This window comes from Schistocerca americana, chromosome X, assembly GCF_021461395.2.
Source record: "Schistocerca americana isolate TAMUIC-IGC-003095 chromosome X, iqSchAmer2.1, whole genome shotgun sequence".
NCBI classification, from domain to species: domain Eukaryota; kingdom Metazoa; phylum Arthropoda; class Insecta; order Orthoptera; family Acrididae; genus Schistocerca; species Schistocerca americana.
In genome coordinates this window covers 175,694,953-175,711,940 of record NC_060130.1, presented here as the reverse complement: position 1 = coordinate 175,711,940, position 16,988 = coordinate 175,694,953, and positions in this window count along the sequence as shown.

Here is a 16,988-nt window from a genome sequence, read left to right as displayed (position 1 = left end):
CTACGGTCGCAGGTTCGAATCCTGCCTCGGGCATGGATGTGTGTGATGTCCTTAGGTTAGTTAGGTTTAATTAGTTCTAAGTTCTAGGCGACTGATGACTTCGGACGTTAAGTCGCATAGTGTTCAGCGCCATTTTGATCCTCAGAGCACCTTCGAGTCATAATAGACAGGCAGCGGTCGTCAGCTGGTGCCACTGATCGTGAGTGGCTACTGCGAGGTCCATCTTCGATGTTTCTTTTATCTGACTCTATCTGTTGAACTTCCGACTGACATCGCTGTGGTGTACGCCAATTACACAGGCAACTTATCGTCTAGAGAACCTATTCACCGTAAAGTGACACTGTGTACATGGTGTAACACTAAAATGACCCTTCCAGACATGCTGCCAGTCTCCCCCGGGTACAAAATCCGTTCTGCTCTGCTGAGCTGCACTAACAATGCAGGTTTACTGTTGCTTCCAGTTTAGACAGTCTGTTGTACATATCGATTTCATGTGGTCAAAAGAGTATTAAAAAAGATGTGCCCAAGTAATACAAACTACACTACTGGCCATTAAAATTGCTACACCACGGAGATGACGTGCTACAGACGCGAAATTTAACCGACAGGAAGAATATGCTGTGATGTGCAAATGATTAGCTTTTCAGAGCATTCACACAAGGTTGGCGCCGGTGGCGACACCTACAACATGCTGACATGAGGAAAGTTTCCAACCGATTTCTCAAACAGCAGTTGGCCGGCGTTGCCTGGTGAAACGTTGTTGTGATGCCTCCTCTAAGGAGGAGAAATGGGTACCATCACGTTTCCGACTTTGATAAAGGTCAGATTGTAGCCTAACGCGATTGCGGTTTATCGTATCGCGACATTGCTGCTCGCGTTGGTCGAGATCGGATGACTGTTAGCAGAATATGGGATCGGTGGGTTCAGGAGGGTAATACGGAACGCTATACTCGATCCCAACGGCCTCGTATCACTAGCAGTCGAGATGACAGGCATCTTATCCGCATGGGTCACTTTGGATAATGGGAATGAAATCATCTTCCAAAACCTTAACGTACCGTTCGGTAGTCACCGTGCCATCAAGGAATACCGCACCGACTATTCCGTGACTGGCTATTGCTCACCACACAGTCACCCGTTGAGGTTAAAGAGACTTCTCGATGGCGAAATGCCGATTCTCAATCCCCCAAATGCGCGAGTTTGTTTATTGACGAATCCACCTAGATGAAAGTGGACTTTGTCGCTAAACCTAAACATACAAATTTCCATCATGCACGCGGTCAACTGTGCAGTTTGAACTTCCCAACGCAAACAGTTCTGAAATTATGACGATTTTATTTCTTTTAGTTCAATAATTGTCACGCTGTAATTCGAAGCCCACTAGCAGCATATGGCTGCAAATATGTACTGTAGATATGCAAAATAAAGATGTATGTCAATAACTTTTATTTAAAAAGCTTTTGAGAGTTTCCACATGAAACATTTCGAGGCATTTTTCACATGCATTAGTATTAATGGGTAAAGAGAATGTGCAAGGCTATAGAAGCATATATTATTGGGGGAAATATATATATCACCTATTGGAACAGTAAAGAGACATTTGGAGAAAAGCGTTAGATTGTATCATTGTGAAGGGCTCAGATGGCACTAAGCAAACAAGAAAAAACTGAATGATGGAAAATAAAGGAGGGATGGAAGATTTCATACTGTGAAAAGAATTTAACAGATCACTGGAACGTCTAAGTCCATACAAGGCCCCTGGAGCAGACAACATTCGATCGAAAATATTGAGACCTTTGAGGGAGACAGAAGAATGTAATCCTTCCAAATACAAAGCAATGAGGTGCTGACTGGTGTGAATATTTCCGAACTATGAGTTTAATAAGTCGTGGTTGCAAAACAACGAGACGAATTGTGTACGGAAGAATGGAAAAACTGGTGGAAACTGACATCGCGGAAGATCATTGCGAATATTGCTTGGAGAAAGCCAATTACGTTTATAGAATCTGTAAACTTAGAGAAAGCTTTTGACAGTGTTGACTGAAGTATACTCTTTGAAATTCAGAAGGTAGTAGGAACAAGATACACAGAGCGAACGATTATGTACACCTTATATAGAAACCAAACGCCAATGACAAGAAAAAAATGGTTCAAATGGCTCTAACAAGGGAACCTCCCCATCGCACCCCCCTCAGATTTTATTATAAGTTGGCACAGTGGATAGGCCTTGAAAAACTGAAAACAGATCAATGGAGAAAACAGGAAGAAGTTGTGTGGAACTATGAAAAAATAAGCAAAATATGTACTGAGAAGTCCATGCGAAGATAGGCAACATCAAGGTTAATCTCAGCTCAGGAGCGCCGTGGTCCCGTGGTTTGCGCGAGCAACTGCGGAACGAGAGGTCCTTAGTTCAAGTCTTCCCTCCAGCGAAAAGTTTTTCTTTATTTTGGCTAAGTTATGGTCTGTCCATTCGTTCATTGACGTCTCTGTTCACTGTAATAAGTTTAATGTCTGTGTTTTGCGACCGTACCGCAAAACCGTGCGATTAGTAGACGAAAGGACGTGCCTCTCCAATGGGAACCGAAAACATTTGATCGCAAGGTCATAGGTCAACCGATTCCTCAACAGGAAAACACGTCTGATATATTCTATACGACACTGGTGACGGCATGTGCGTTACATGACAGGAATATGTTGTCGACCCACCTAACTTGTACACTTGGCCAATGGGTAAAAACATTCTTCTACGTTGCCCGATTTAGGTTTTCTTGTGGATGTGATAATTACTCCCAAAAAAATGATGAAAACATAAGAGTTTGTCACATAAACTGCAACAAATGAATCCAACAGTTTCGCAGTCGCTCACTTTCCCCTGTGCTCTGTCAAAACATATGTTTCAAATTTTTCCGTGTGTAGACCGTCAAATCCTGCCTATGTCCAAGCAAATCTGAACATGTCCTGGAATTTTGGAGAGCGAAGCTGATTATGTGTGAGTGTCTGAACTTTGATAATTGTCTGAAAATAAAAAATTAAACTTTTCGCTCGAAGGGGGACTTGAACCTAGGACCTCTTGCTCCGCAGCTGCTCACGCAAACCACGGGACCACGGGGCTCCTGAGTACAATCTATCCTTTATGTTGCTTATCTTGCACATGGACTACTCGGTTTGTATATTTTGCTTATTTTTTCATAGTTCCACACAACTTCTTCCTGTTTTCTCGATTGATCTGTGTTCAGTTTTTCAAGGCCTATCCACTGTGCCAACTTATAACTAAATCTGACGGGGGTGCGATGGGGAGGTTCCCTTGTGAGCACTATGGGACTTAACATCTATGGTCATCAGTCCCCTAGAACTTAGAACTACTTCAACCTAACTAACCTAAGGACATCACACAACACCCAGTCATCACGAGGCAGAGAAAATCCCTGACCCCGCCGGGAATCGAACCCGGGAACCCAGGCGCGGGAGGCGAGAACGCTACCGCACGACCACGAGCTGCGGACAAGGCAATGACAAGAGTCGAAGGACATTGAAGAGAAACTGTATCTGAGAAGAGAGTGACAGATGGGCGTAGCTTCCCCCGATGTCATTCAATCTGTACACCATTTAACAAGCAGTAAAGAAAATCAAAGAATAATCTGGCGAAGGAATTAAAGATTAGAGAGAAGAAATAAAAATTTCGCGATCTGCAGGTGACACTGTAATTCTGTCAATGGCGGACAAGGGCTTGGAAAGACAGCTAAACGGAATAGAAAGTGCCGTTGAGTTACTAAGAGGTAATAAGACGGACATCGGAAAAAGTAAAACAGGGGTAACGGAATTTACAAATTCGAATTAATTCTGGTGATGCTGAGGGAATCAAATGAATAAATGAGGCACTAATGGCATCAGATCAGTTGTGAGCAGCAAAATAACTGACGATGGCCGAAGTACACTGATAAGCCAGAACATTAAGAGGACTGCCCATCACGACGTTGGATGGCGCCTGGTGGCGCTGAGGAGGCGTGCCGCGGTAACAGAAGCACGTAGATCGAGAAATCCATTGAGATAATCAACTTTGACAAAGCGCAGATTATTGTTATTATGCAGAATCTGTGAAAGAGTAAATCGAAAACGGCGAAGCTGGTCGAACGTTCGCTTGCTACTCTCGTGAACATCTGCGGAAAGAAGTAGAAGGATAGTGAAACCACAACTAGGCGCTAAATGGTTGGAACTCCCCGACTTTTCACGGAACGTGGCATTCTGAGGATTGTCTGCTCTGTAAAGTAGGAGAGATGGTGATCTGTCGCATCTTTGGCGAAAGAGCACAATGCTGGTGCACGTACAAGTGTTTCGGAGCACACCGTTCATCGTACATTGTCCAAAATGAAGCTCCGCAGCAGACCACTCCTACGTGTTCATATACCACTGGGCATTAAAATTGCTGCACCACGAAGATGACGTGCTACAGACGTGAAATTTAACCGACAGGCAAAAGATGCTGTGATATGAAAATGATAAGCTTTTCAGACCATACACAAGATTCGCGCCGGTGGCGACACCTACAACATGCTGACATGAGGAAAGTTTCCAACCGATTTCTCAAACAGCAGTTGGCCGGCGTTGCCTGGTGAAACGTTGTTTGGAAGCCTCGTGTAAGGAGGAGAAATGCGTATCATCACGTTTCCGGCTTTCATAAAGGTCGGATTGAAGGCTATCGCGATTGCGGTTTGTCGTATCGCGACAATGCTGCTCGCGGTGGTCGAGATCCAATGACTGTTAGCAGAATATGGAATCGGTGGGTTCGGGAGAGTAATACGGAACGCCGTGCTGGATCCCAACGGCCTCGTATCACCAGCAGTCGAGATGACAGGCATCTTATCCGCATCGCGGTAACGGATCGTGCAGCCACGTCTCGATCCATGAGTCAACAGATGGGGACGTTTGCAAGACAACAACGATCTGCACGAACAGTTCGACGACGTTTGCAGCTGCATGGACTATCAGCTCGGAGACCATGGCTGCGGTTACCCTTGACGCTACATCACAGACAGGAGTGCCTGCGGTGGTGTACACAACGACGAACCTGGGTGCATCAAGGTTCTGTTTACAGCATCATGATGGTCGCATCCGTGTTTGGCGACACCGCGCTGAACGCACATTGGAAGCGTATATTCGTCATCGCCATACTGGCGTATCACCCGGCGTGATGGTATGGGGTGCCATTGGTTACACGTCTCGGTCACCTCTTGTTCGCACTGACGGCACTTTGTACAGTGTACGTTACATTTCGGATGTGTTACGACCCGTGGTTCTACCCTTCACTCGATCCCTGCGAAACCCTACATTTCAGCAGGTTAGTGCACGACCGCATGTTGCAGGTCCTGTACGAGCCTTCTTGGATATAGAAAATTATCGACTGCTGCCCTGGTCAGCACAGTCTCCAGATCTCTCGCCAGTTCAAAACTTCTCGTCAATGGGTGCTGAGCAACAGGCTCGTCACAATACGCCAGTCACTACTCTCGATGAGCTGTAGTACCGTGTTGAAGCTGCGTGGGCAGCTGTACCTGTAAACTCCATCCACCTACTGTTTGACTCAATGCCCTGTCGTATCAAGGCCGTTATTACGGCCAGAGGTGGTTGTTCTGGGTACTGATTTTTCAGGATCTATGCACCCAAATTGCGTGAAAATATAATCACATGTCAGTTCTAGTGTAATATATTTGTCCAATGAATACTCGCTTATCACCTTCATTTCTTCTTGGTGTAGCAATTTTAATGACCAGTAGTGTATGTTGTCCTAACGACATTGTCAGTTACGATAGCAATGGGCACCGGACCATCGGGCCTCGATCGTCAATTAATGGTAACGTGTCATCTGTTCTACACTAGGTCGTCTCCACATACGCCGTCATCGAGGTGAATGGCGTCTGGAAACGTACCGCGTGCTACAGACGCAGACTGGCGGGGGCAGTATTATGCTGTGGGAGACATTCTTCTACGCTTGCTCGGGCCTTGTGGTAGTAATCGAAGACACGCTAACACCTGCGAACCACCTGCATCCCTTCATGCTTGAAATCTTCCCCGATGGCGAGGTCATCTTTCAGCAGGATAACTCCCCATGTGTCGGAATCAGAACCGTGCTACAGTGGTTTGAGGAGCTTTATAGTGAACTACTGTTGATGTCCCGGCGAACATATTAACTTGATGTAAATCCTTCGGAACCCATCTGGGTCGCTATCACCGCACACGCGCATCAGCAACCCGCTATTTACGCGAATCACATGACGTTTGCGTAGACTTCTAATGCCACATACCTCCACAAATTTGCCAACGAGCTGTCGTATCCCTGATACGCAGAATCAGGGATGTATTTCGTTCCAAAGACGAACAAACAAGCTATTAAGCAGGCGGTCCTAATGTTTTGGCTCATCAGTGTAGAGGTGATATAGATGTAAAATGCAGACTGGCTACATTTCAGGAAGAATTTCTGAAAACAAGGAATTTAATAACATCGATTGTACACTGAAGCACCAAAGAAGCTGCTATAGGCAGGCGTATTGAAATACAGAGATACGTAAACAGGCAGAATACTGCGCTGCGGTCGGCAACGCCTATACAAGCAAGTGTCTGGCGCAGTTGTTAGGTCGGTTACTTTTGCTACAGTGACAGTTTATCAAGATTTAAGTGAGTTTGAACGTGGTGTTATAGTTGGTGCACGAGTGATGGGACACAGCATTTCCGAGAAACGATGAAGTGGGGATTATCTTGTACATCATTTCACAAATGTACCGTGAATATCAGGATTCCGGTAAAACAAAAAATTGCCAACATCGCTGCGGCCGGAAAAAGAGCGTGCAAGAAGGGCACCAACAACGACTGAAGAGACTCGTTCAACGTGACAAAAGTGCAACCCTCCCGCAAATTGCTGCACATTTCAATGCTGGGCCATCAACAAGTGTTAGCGTGCGAATCATTCAACGAAACATCATCGATATGGGCTTTCGAAGCGGAATGCCCAGTCGAGTTGTCCTGATGACGGTACGACACAAAGCTTTACGCTTCGGCTGGACCAGTCGACACCGACATTGGACTGTTGTTGACTGGAAACATGTTGCCTGCTCGGGTGAGTCTCGTTTCTAATAGCATCGAGCGGATGGACGTGTACGGGTACAGAGACACCCTCATGAATACATGGATCCTGCCTGTCAGCAAGGGACTGTTCAAGCTGGTTTTCTGTGATGGTGTGGGGCTTGTGCAATTGGAGTGACCCCTGATACGTCTACATATGACTCTGACAGGTGACACATACGTAAGCATCTTGTCTGATTACTTGCATCCATTCATGTCTGTTGTGCATTCCGACGGACTTGGACAATTCGAGGAGGACAATGCGACACCCCATACGTCCAGAGTTGCTACAGAGTGGCTCCAGAAACACTCTTCTGACTTTGAACAGTTCCGCTGGCCAGCCAATTCCCCAGACATGAACATTATTGAGCACATCTGGGATGCTTTGCTGTTCAGAAGAGATCTCCACCTCTGGTTCAAATGGTTCAAATGGCTCTGAACACTATGGTACTTAACATTTGAGGTGATCATTCCCCTATAACTTAGAACTACTTAAACCTAACTTACCTAAGGACATCAAACACATCTATGCCCGAGGTAGGATTCGAACCTGCGACCGTAGCGGTCGCGCGATTCCAGACTGAAGCGCCTAGAACCGCTCGGCCACTGCGGCCGGCCCACCCCTGGTACTCTTACAGATTTATGTACAGCCCTGCAGGATTCGTGGTGTCAATTGTATGGAGCACTACTTGAGACATTAGCCGAGTCCATGCCACGTCGTGTTGCGGCACTTCTGCGTGCTCGCACTGGCCCTGTGTGACATTAGGAAAGTGTTCAAATGGTTCAATTGGCTCTGAGCACTATGGGACTTAACTTCAGAGGTCATCAGTCCCCTAGAACTTAGAACTACTTAAACCTAACTAACCTAAGGTCATCACACACATCCATGCCCGAAGCAGGATTCGAACGTGCGACCATAGCGGTTGCGCGGTTCCAGACTGTAGCGCCTAGAACCGCTCGGCCCCCACGGCCGGCTTAGGAAAGTGTACCAGTGTCTTTCGCTCTTCTGTGTAGATTCAAGTGTTGCAAAGTCTTTCGTGAATATATTTGACTAAAGAGTAGTCTTCTTCGGAAGTGAAACGTGGACGATAAGCATTTCGGACAAGAAGAAATTATAAGCTTGTGAAATTTGTTACTATAGAAAAATGCTAAAGATTAAGTTAGTAAATCGCGTAACTAAAGGTCTGGCACTGAACTGAATTGGAAAAACTTATTGCATAACGTAACAAAAAGAAGGAACCTGTTGATAGTACACATTCTAAGGCGTCGAAGATTTGTCATTATACTACTGGACTGAAGTATGGGGGCTAAAATTTTTGTGAGAGACCAAGGGATGAACTCTGAGCCGTCATGGTAAGAGATTTGAGAGACTTTTAGCTTCCCAGGTCTTTCGATGTGTGACAAAAGTGGTTGAAAGAGCAGCAGACTGAGGCTGTTGCTCCTACAACACTTTCGAAAATTGTCAGATACATAGTGATTGTACGCATTCAGCCTCATTTGTTCGTGTGTTCTTTGAGGTAAGATTTTGAAACGGAGAGGAATGTAGAACCACCTTTCATCCCTTTGGATAAGGTGGTGGAGGGAACTACAGCTGCTCTGCAAATCAGCGAACGATCAGTCATAGGATCTAGTAAGAGGAATGTCTCCAAGGAAGATTTAGGTGAGTCATATAAATTGGGGACCCCTGAGAAGAAGAGGCTCCTCTAGAGGAGGGTCACAAATCTCGACTCTTTTCAGGAAAATGTGATTCGTCAGTGAAATATAAGCACATTATTCAAGGAAGGAGCATCCGACACTTAGAAAGCTACACGTTACCTTTGTAATAGTGGACCTGTTTCAAGGCAGTAAATCATCTTTGCTGCGAGTTTTAAAGAAACTGGGATGCGGCTATAAATCTGTTTGTGGCTGCAAGTTATTAATGGAACAGAAAAGTGTTACAGCCTGATGTAGCCGCCTTCTTAGGGAATTAGTAAGGACAAATTATTACGATATTGTTCGGTTGGATGAAACATGGGTGAATTCAGGACACAGTAATTTTTTTTAAAAAAAAGAGGAAAAAAAGAAAACAAAGCCGGCTAGACGATACCATCATTGATAGAATGGCAGTTCCGACCGGCAGAGGGAAGAGAATAAATGTCGCGCACGATGGAAATTCAAAAAGTTAAATACCTAAGTGTCTGATGCTGTTAAGTTCAAATAAGACCTATAACTACCACGAAGAGGTGAGCACAATACTAACTAGCCTGGAGAGCCGTTTCACACCATGTTTTGGACTGTGGACCACAAAAACCAAAACTAATCTCTTCTTGGTTCAAATGGCTCTGAGCACTATGGAACTTAACTTCTGAGGTCATCAGTCCCCTAGGACTTAGAACTACTTAAACCTAACTAACCTAGGGACATCAAACACATCCATGGCCGAGGCAGGATTCGAACCTGCGACCGCAGCGGTCGCGTGGTTCCAGACTGTAGCGCCTAGAACCGCACGGCCACTCCGGCCGGCAATCTCTTCTTGTCTAAACTATTTATAGTCCACTTCCGCAGGAGGTAACACTCCAGACAAACACCTTGGGCAAAGACGTCTTGTTGTGGATTGGCAAGACAGCCAACCCACTATAAGGAAGCCGAAAGGCACGCGTTTAAACTCACGCAGGCTGGCGTGAGGTCTCGAACAGGACAAGGAATTGAGACTAGCAAAAAACGTACGTATCTTCTGGAATACTTAACTTTAATCCATAATTGGTGAACATCGCTCTTGACGGTACAGGTTTTACAGCATCAATAGTAACTGGTAATGGCGCCTTGCTAGGTCGTAGCAAATGACGTAGCTGAAGGCTATGCTAACTATCGTCTCGGCAAATGAGAGCGTATTTTGTCAGTGAACCATGGCTAGCAAAGTCGGTTGCACAACTGGGGCGAGTGCTAGGAAGTCTCTCTAGACCTGCCGTGTGGCGGCGCTCGGTCTGCAATCACTGATAGTGGCGGCACGCGGGTCCGACGTATACTAACGGACCGCGGCCGATTTAAAGGCTACCACCTAGCAAGTGTGGTGTCTGGCGGTGACACCACACTTCTAATCACTTAAATATATATTCAATGCGGACAAATTATCCCGTTTCCAGAAATGGTTTTCTTGCTGTTGGCAGTTTGCCTTTTACAGTGAGGTTACGAAACTCATGGGATAGCGATATGCACATATGCAGATGGCGGTAGAATCAGACACACTTGGTATAAAAGGGCAGTGAATTGGTGGAGCTGTCATTTGTACCCGGATGATGCATGTGGAAAGGTCTCGAGGCGATTATGACCGCACGACAGAAATTAACAGACTTTGAAAGCGGAATGATGATTGGAGCTAGACGCATGGGACATTCTATTTCGAAAATCGTAGGATAATTCAATATTCTGAGATCTACAGTGTGAAGAGTTATCGAGAATATCAAATTACAGGCATTACCTCTCAGCACGGACAACGCAGCGGCCGACGGCCTTCACTTAACGACCGAGAGCCGCGGTGATTGCGTAGAGTAGTCAGCGATAGCAAACAAGCAATACTGCGTGAAATAAGTGAAGGAATCAATATGAGACTTGTGACGAAAGTATCCTATAGGACAGTGCGGCGAAATTTGTCGTCAATAGGCTATGGCAGCAGACGACTGACTCGAGTGCCTTCGCCATCAGCAAGAAATCACCGAGCGAGGTGGCGCAGTGGTTAGCACACTCGACTCGCATTCGGAAGGACGACGGTTCAATCCCACGTCCGGCCATCCTGATTTAGGTTTTCCGTGATTTCCCTAAATCGCTTTAGGCAAATGCTGGGATGGTTCCTTTGACAGGGCACGGCCGACTTCCTTCGCTAATCCGAAGAGACCGATGACCTCGCTGTTTGGTCTCTTCCCCCCCAAATCAACCCAACCCAACTCAACCCCAAATCAACTGCAGCGTCTCTCCTGGGCTCGTAAATATATCGATTGGACCCTTGATGACCGGAAAACCGTGACCTGGTCAGATGAGTTCCGATATCAGTTAATAAGAGCTGATAGTAGGATTCGAGTGTGGCACAGAACCCACGAAGCCATGGATGCGAGCTCTCCACAAGGCACTGTGCAAGCTGGTGGTGTCTCTATAATGACGTGGGCTGTGTTTACACGGAACTGACTGGGTCCTCTGGTCCAAGTGAACCGATCATTGACTGGAAATGGCTACGTTCGGCTTCTTCGAGACCATTTGCGGCCATTATTAAACAATGGTGCCATGTCACCAGGCCACAATTGTTCGCGACGAGTCTGGACAGTTCTAACGAATGATTTAGCCACTCTTATTGCCCGACGTGGATCTTATCGAACATTTATGTGACATAATCGAGAGGTCAGTTCGCGCACATAATTCGGCAGCAAAACTGCCGTATATATGGGTGGCTGCAGAGTCAACGTGGCTCAATACTCGTATTTCTGCAGACGACTTCCAACGACTTGTTCAGTCCATGCCACGCCGAGTTGCTGCACTAGGCCGGCCAAGAGGACGTCGGACACGGTATTGGGATGTATCACATGACTTTTTTCACCTCAGTGTATAACATCTTTTCAAGAAACTATGGCCGGCCAGAGTGGCCGAGCAGTTCGAGGCGCTTCAGTCTGAAACCGCACGGTCGCTGCGGTCGCAGGTTCGAATTCTGCCTCGGGCGGCATGGATGTGTGTGATGTCCTTAGGTTAGTTAAGTTTAAGTGGTTCTAAGTTCTAGGGGAATGATCACCTCAGATGTTAAGTCCCATACTGCTCAGAGCCATTTGAACCATTTGAACACGGGGTGGAGATCTCTTTTGAACACCTAGGCATCCAAGATGTGCTCAATAATCTACATCTACATCTACATTTATACTCCGCAAGCCACCCAACGGTGTGTGGCGGAGGGCACTTTACGTGCCACTGTCATTACCTCCCTTTCCTGTTCCAGTCGCGTATGGTTCGCGGGAAGAACGACTGTCTGAAAGCCTGAAGTGGTATCACGTCTGGGGAATTTGGTGGCCAGCGGAACTGTTCAAAATCGGAGGAGTGTCTCTGGAGCTACTCTGTAGTAATTCTGGACGTATGGGGTGTCGCATTGTCCTGCTGGAATTGTCCAAGTCCTTAGGTTAGTTAGGTTTAAGTAGTTCTAAGTTCTAGGGGACTGATGACCTCAGATGTTACGTCCCATACTGCTCAGAGCCATTTGAACCAAGAAACTATGAATTCAATTCAATTGCTCTTCTACATCCTTGGCATTCTCTGTCAGCGGCAAACACTAAAGTTTTTGTGCCTTCCCTCTGTGCTGTAATTCCGTTTCAAAATTTCACATTGGTCTCCTTTACTGCTTGCTTAGTGTGTAGGCTGAATAACATCGGGGATAGGTTACAAGTCGATCTCATTCTGATCTCAGCTACTGCTTCCAATACATGTGCTACGACCACTACAAGTGCAGTCCTCTCTCTGCACAAGTAGCGAATACCATTTCACTTCCTGGATTTTATCCCGGCTACCGTCGGAATTTCACTGATTGTTACGTAACTGATTAGTTGTCGTAACATACTTTTGTCACTGGCAGAATCAGTAAAAGATCCGCTCGCCGCAAGCTGTGTAACATTTTGGTGACGCAACTCGAAGCGGTTTTTGTGTGGTCGGGGAAAAGTGGCGACGTGCATACGGTGCAGCTTGCAGACGGCAGGTTTTCGAGTCACGAACGCAGCCCCGGGCTGGCGTCCGCATTCCTGCGGGAACCGGAGGAACGCGCCTGGACGGAGGCGGCGCTGGTGCGCACCTGACTGCCTGCCGCTTGGATAACGCGCTGACGCAACGCAGGAATGCGAGCCACACTGGCCGCCCGCACTCTCTCCGCAGCTTCCCTTGCCGCGCCCTGCTCGCGGATCTGCGTCCAGCGTCTCGTCCACTCCAGCGCCACCTGCACGGTCCTTATTCCAGTCATACTGAAAGACAGGCAAACAGGCATCTATGGGCGCGGAGACGAAGAAAATTGTGAGGATTACTTACGGTGCCCCACAAGGTTCCATCTTAACGCCATTACTATTTCTTGGGTATACAGGGTGGTCCATTGATTGTGACCGGGCCAAATATCTCGCGAAATAAGCACCAAACGAAAAAACTACAAAGAACGAAACTCGTCTAGCTTCAAGGGGGAAACCAGATGGCGCTATGGTTGGCCCGCTAGATGGCGCTGCCATAGGTCAAACAGATATCAACTGCGTTTTTTAAAATAGGAACCCCCATTTTTTTTACATATTCGTGTAGTACGTAAAGACATATGATGTTTTAGTTGAACGACTTTTTCGCTTTGTGATAGATGTCGCTGTAATAGTCACAAACGTATAAGTACGTGGTATCACGTAACATTCCGCCAGTGCGGACGGTATTTGCTTCGTAATACATTATCCCTGTTAAAATGGAGCATTTACCAATTGCGGAAAAGGTCGATATCGTGTTGATGTATGGCTATTGTGATCGAAATGCCCAACGGGCGTGTGCTACGTATGCTGCTCGGTATCCTGGACGACTTCATCCAAGTGTCCAGACCGTTATTTAAGGAAACAGGAAGTGTTCAGCCACATGTCAAACGTCAACTCCAACAAATGATGATGCCCAAGTAGGTGTTTTAGCTGCTGTCGCGGCTAATTCGCACATCAGTAGCAGGCAAATTGCGCGAGAATCTGGAATATCCAAAACGTCAGTGTTGAGAATGCTTCGTCAACATCGATTGCAGCCGTACTATATTTCTATGCACCAGGAATTGCATGGCGACGACTTTGAACGTCGTGTACAGTTCTGCCACTGGGCACAAGAGAAATTACGGGACGATGACAGATTTTTTGCACGTGGTCTATTTAGCGACGAAGCGTCATTCACCAACAGCGGCAACTTAAACCGGCATAATATGCTCTACTGGGCAACGGAAAATCCACGATGGCTACGGCAAGTGGAACATCAGCGACCTTGGCGGGTTAATGTATGGTGCTGCATTATGGCAGGAAGGATAATTGGCCCCCATTTTATCGATGGCAGTCTAAATGGTGCAATGTATGCTGATTTCCTACGTAATGTTCTACCGATGTTACTACAAGATGTTTCACTGCTGACAGAATTCCAACGTGATGGATGTCGGGCACATAGCTCGCGTGCGGTTGAAGCGGTATTGAATAGCATATTTCATGACAGGTGGATTGGTCGTCGAAGCTCCATACCATGGTCCGCACGTACACCGGATCTGACGTCCCCGGATTTCTTTCTATGCGGAAAGTTGAAGGATATTTGCTATTGTGTCCACCGACAACGCCTGACAACATGCGTCAGCGCATTGTCAATGAATGTGCGAACATTACGGAAGGCGGACTATTCGCTGTCGAGAGGAATGTCGTTAAACGTATTGCCAAATGCATTGAGGTTGACGGACATTATTTTGAGCATTTATTGCATAAATGTGGTATTTACAGGTAATTACGCTGTAACAGCACGCGTTCTGAGAAATGATAAGTTCACAAAGGTACGTGTATCACATTGGAACAACCGAAATAAAATGTTCAAACGTACCTACGTTCTGTATTTTAATTTAAAAAACCTACCTGTTACCAGTTCTGAGCCATTTGTTTGTGACTACTACAGCGCCATCTATCACAAAGCGAAAAAAGTGGTCCAACTAAAAAATTCATATTTCTTTACGTACTATACGAATATGTAATAAAAATGGGGGTTCCTATTTTAAAAAACGCAGTTGATATCTGTTTGACGTATGGCAGCGCCATCTAGAGGGCCAACCATAGCGCCATCTGGTTTCCCTCTTCAAGGTAGACAAGTTTCCTTCTTTGAAGTTTTTCGTTTGACGCTTATTTCGTGAGATATTTGGCCTAGTCACGATCAGTGGACCACCGTGTATTAATGACCTATCATCAGTAACAATCTAGATGCAATGCCTTTTTTCTACATTTACATCTACATCTACATCTGGAAGCATGGCGGGGAGTATCTAGCCATTGTTTTCCCGCTTCCACTCGCAAAGGAGCAAGGGAAAAACGACCGTATATTTGACTCCGTACGATCCATAATTTCTCTTATGATGTCTTCACGGTTCTTACGCAGTATGTACATTGGTGGCCGTTGAACCGTTCTGCAGTCAGCCGCCATTGCTTGTTCTCTGAATTTTGCTAGATAGTGTTCCTCGAAAAGAACGTCATCTTCCCTCCAGGAATTCGAGTTTGAGTTCCGGAATCATCTCCATAATACTCTGGTGTTGATCAGACTTACTGGTCACGAATCAAGCAGTACGCCTCTGAATTGTTTCGATGACTCCGTTAATCCGACCTAATGGTGATCCCAAACACTCAATCGGTACTCAAGAATGGGTCACACTGGTGTTCTACACATGATCTCTTGTTTTAGATGAGTTACACTTTCCTAAATTTCTCCCAATAAACCGAAGCCTACCATTCACGTTACTACTACCAACCGCACTTGTCCGTTCCATTTCATATCGCTTTGCAACGTTACGCCTAGACATTTATTCATCGTGACTGTGTCATTACATTTAATTGAAAGTTTCCAGCATGATATGTACGCATGTCCAAAGGAACATTGTATCGCACTTTTTACAAACATAGGCACTGCAGTATCGTATTTATTCGGCGATACCAGGCTAGCGATTCTCCATTAAATGTTTCCCCTGTACGGGAATGACAGTAAGTGTACGAGTGCAAGTTAATGGCAGATGGACAACGACATCGTGTAGCATGCACGGATAGACGAAATCGTCAAGGTACTAGGAAGGTACTTCTCTTGTCTTCACGCTTGGCCCTCCACTCCTTAACTCATGATGCACATTCTAATGGTCTTTCTTAAATACAAACAATCACTTGCTTACTTTCTGTTCAGTCGCAGCTGATATCATATACTTCACGGTGCGTGTAAACCGCTTTATGCCCTGAGCTTTGGTAGCAGACACAAACAATATTTATGAAATAATTCACAAATAATTTTTTTCTGGTGCATTAAAACATAAATAGCTGCTACCATCTACTGGTAAAAAGGTGGGTTCCTACCAGCAGTTTATTCCAAAGTCGCAGTTAACCATCAGCCTCAGTAACAACTAGCCCTGGTCTCCCCTACAAGTTATATCTAGACAATGGGTTCAGTATGTAAGAAAACAAAATAGCATGGATGAAAACACTCTACTCCTAAAGTGAAGAACTGTTTCAACGCGAGTGGCATCTGTATTAGTACAGTTATAACGAGACACTATAATTTGTAAGATTTGTGGCTGTGGAACACGGTGGTAGTATTTAATAAAGCTTTCGGTGATTTTTTTAAGCGTCTAGGCCAGAACAGTGTCACATTGCTGTGCAATATGTTCACGTTGACTGAATACGTGAAATAATATTTTACTGCCTAATTAGCAAGATACTGGCAGCATCATTCGTGGAATTTACGTCAATATGAGCAACGTCTTAAATGTATGAGTCGGTTGGTTAGAAATAAATGCAAAACGTTTATAAGTGGTTTTTTTTTTTTTAAATCAGTACGTATGTATTATCAGCTCGATTTTTAGCATTGCCACTATTGTTCTTCATGCATTCTTGCCACTGTCTAAATTGTCTTAAACACTGCACAGAATTTCATCTCCTGCGGTTTCAGGTACTCCAGAACAGGAGTTCTCAGCGCATTTTAATTTTCAAAAAGTTGAGGTGGAACCCATAATACACGCCCGGGTTCCCGGGTTCGATTCCCGGCGGGGTCAGGGATTTTCTCTGCCTCGTGATGACTGGGTGTTGTGTGCTGTCCTTAGGTTAGTTAGGTTTAAGTAGTTCTAAGTTCTAAGGGACTGATGACCGTAGATGTTAAGT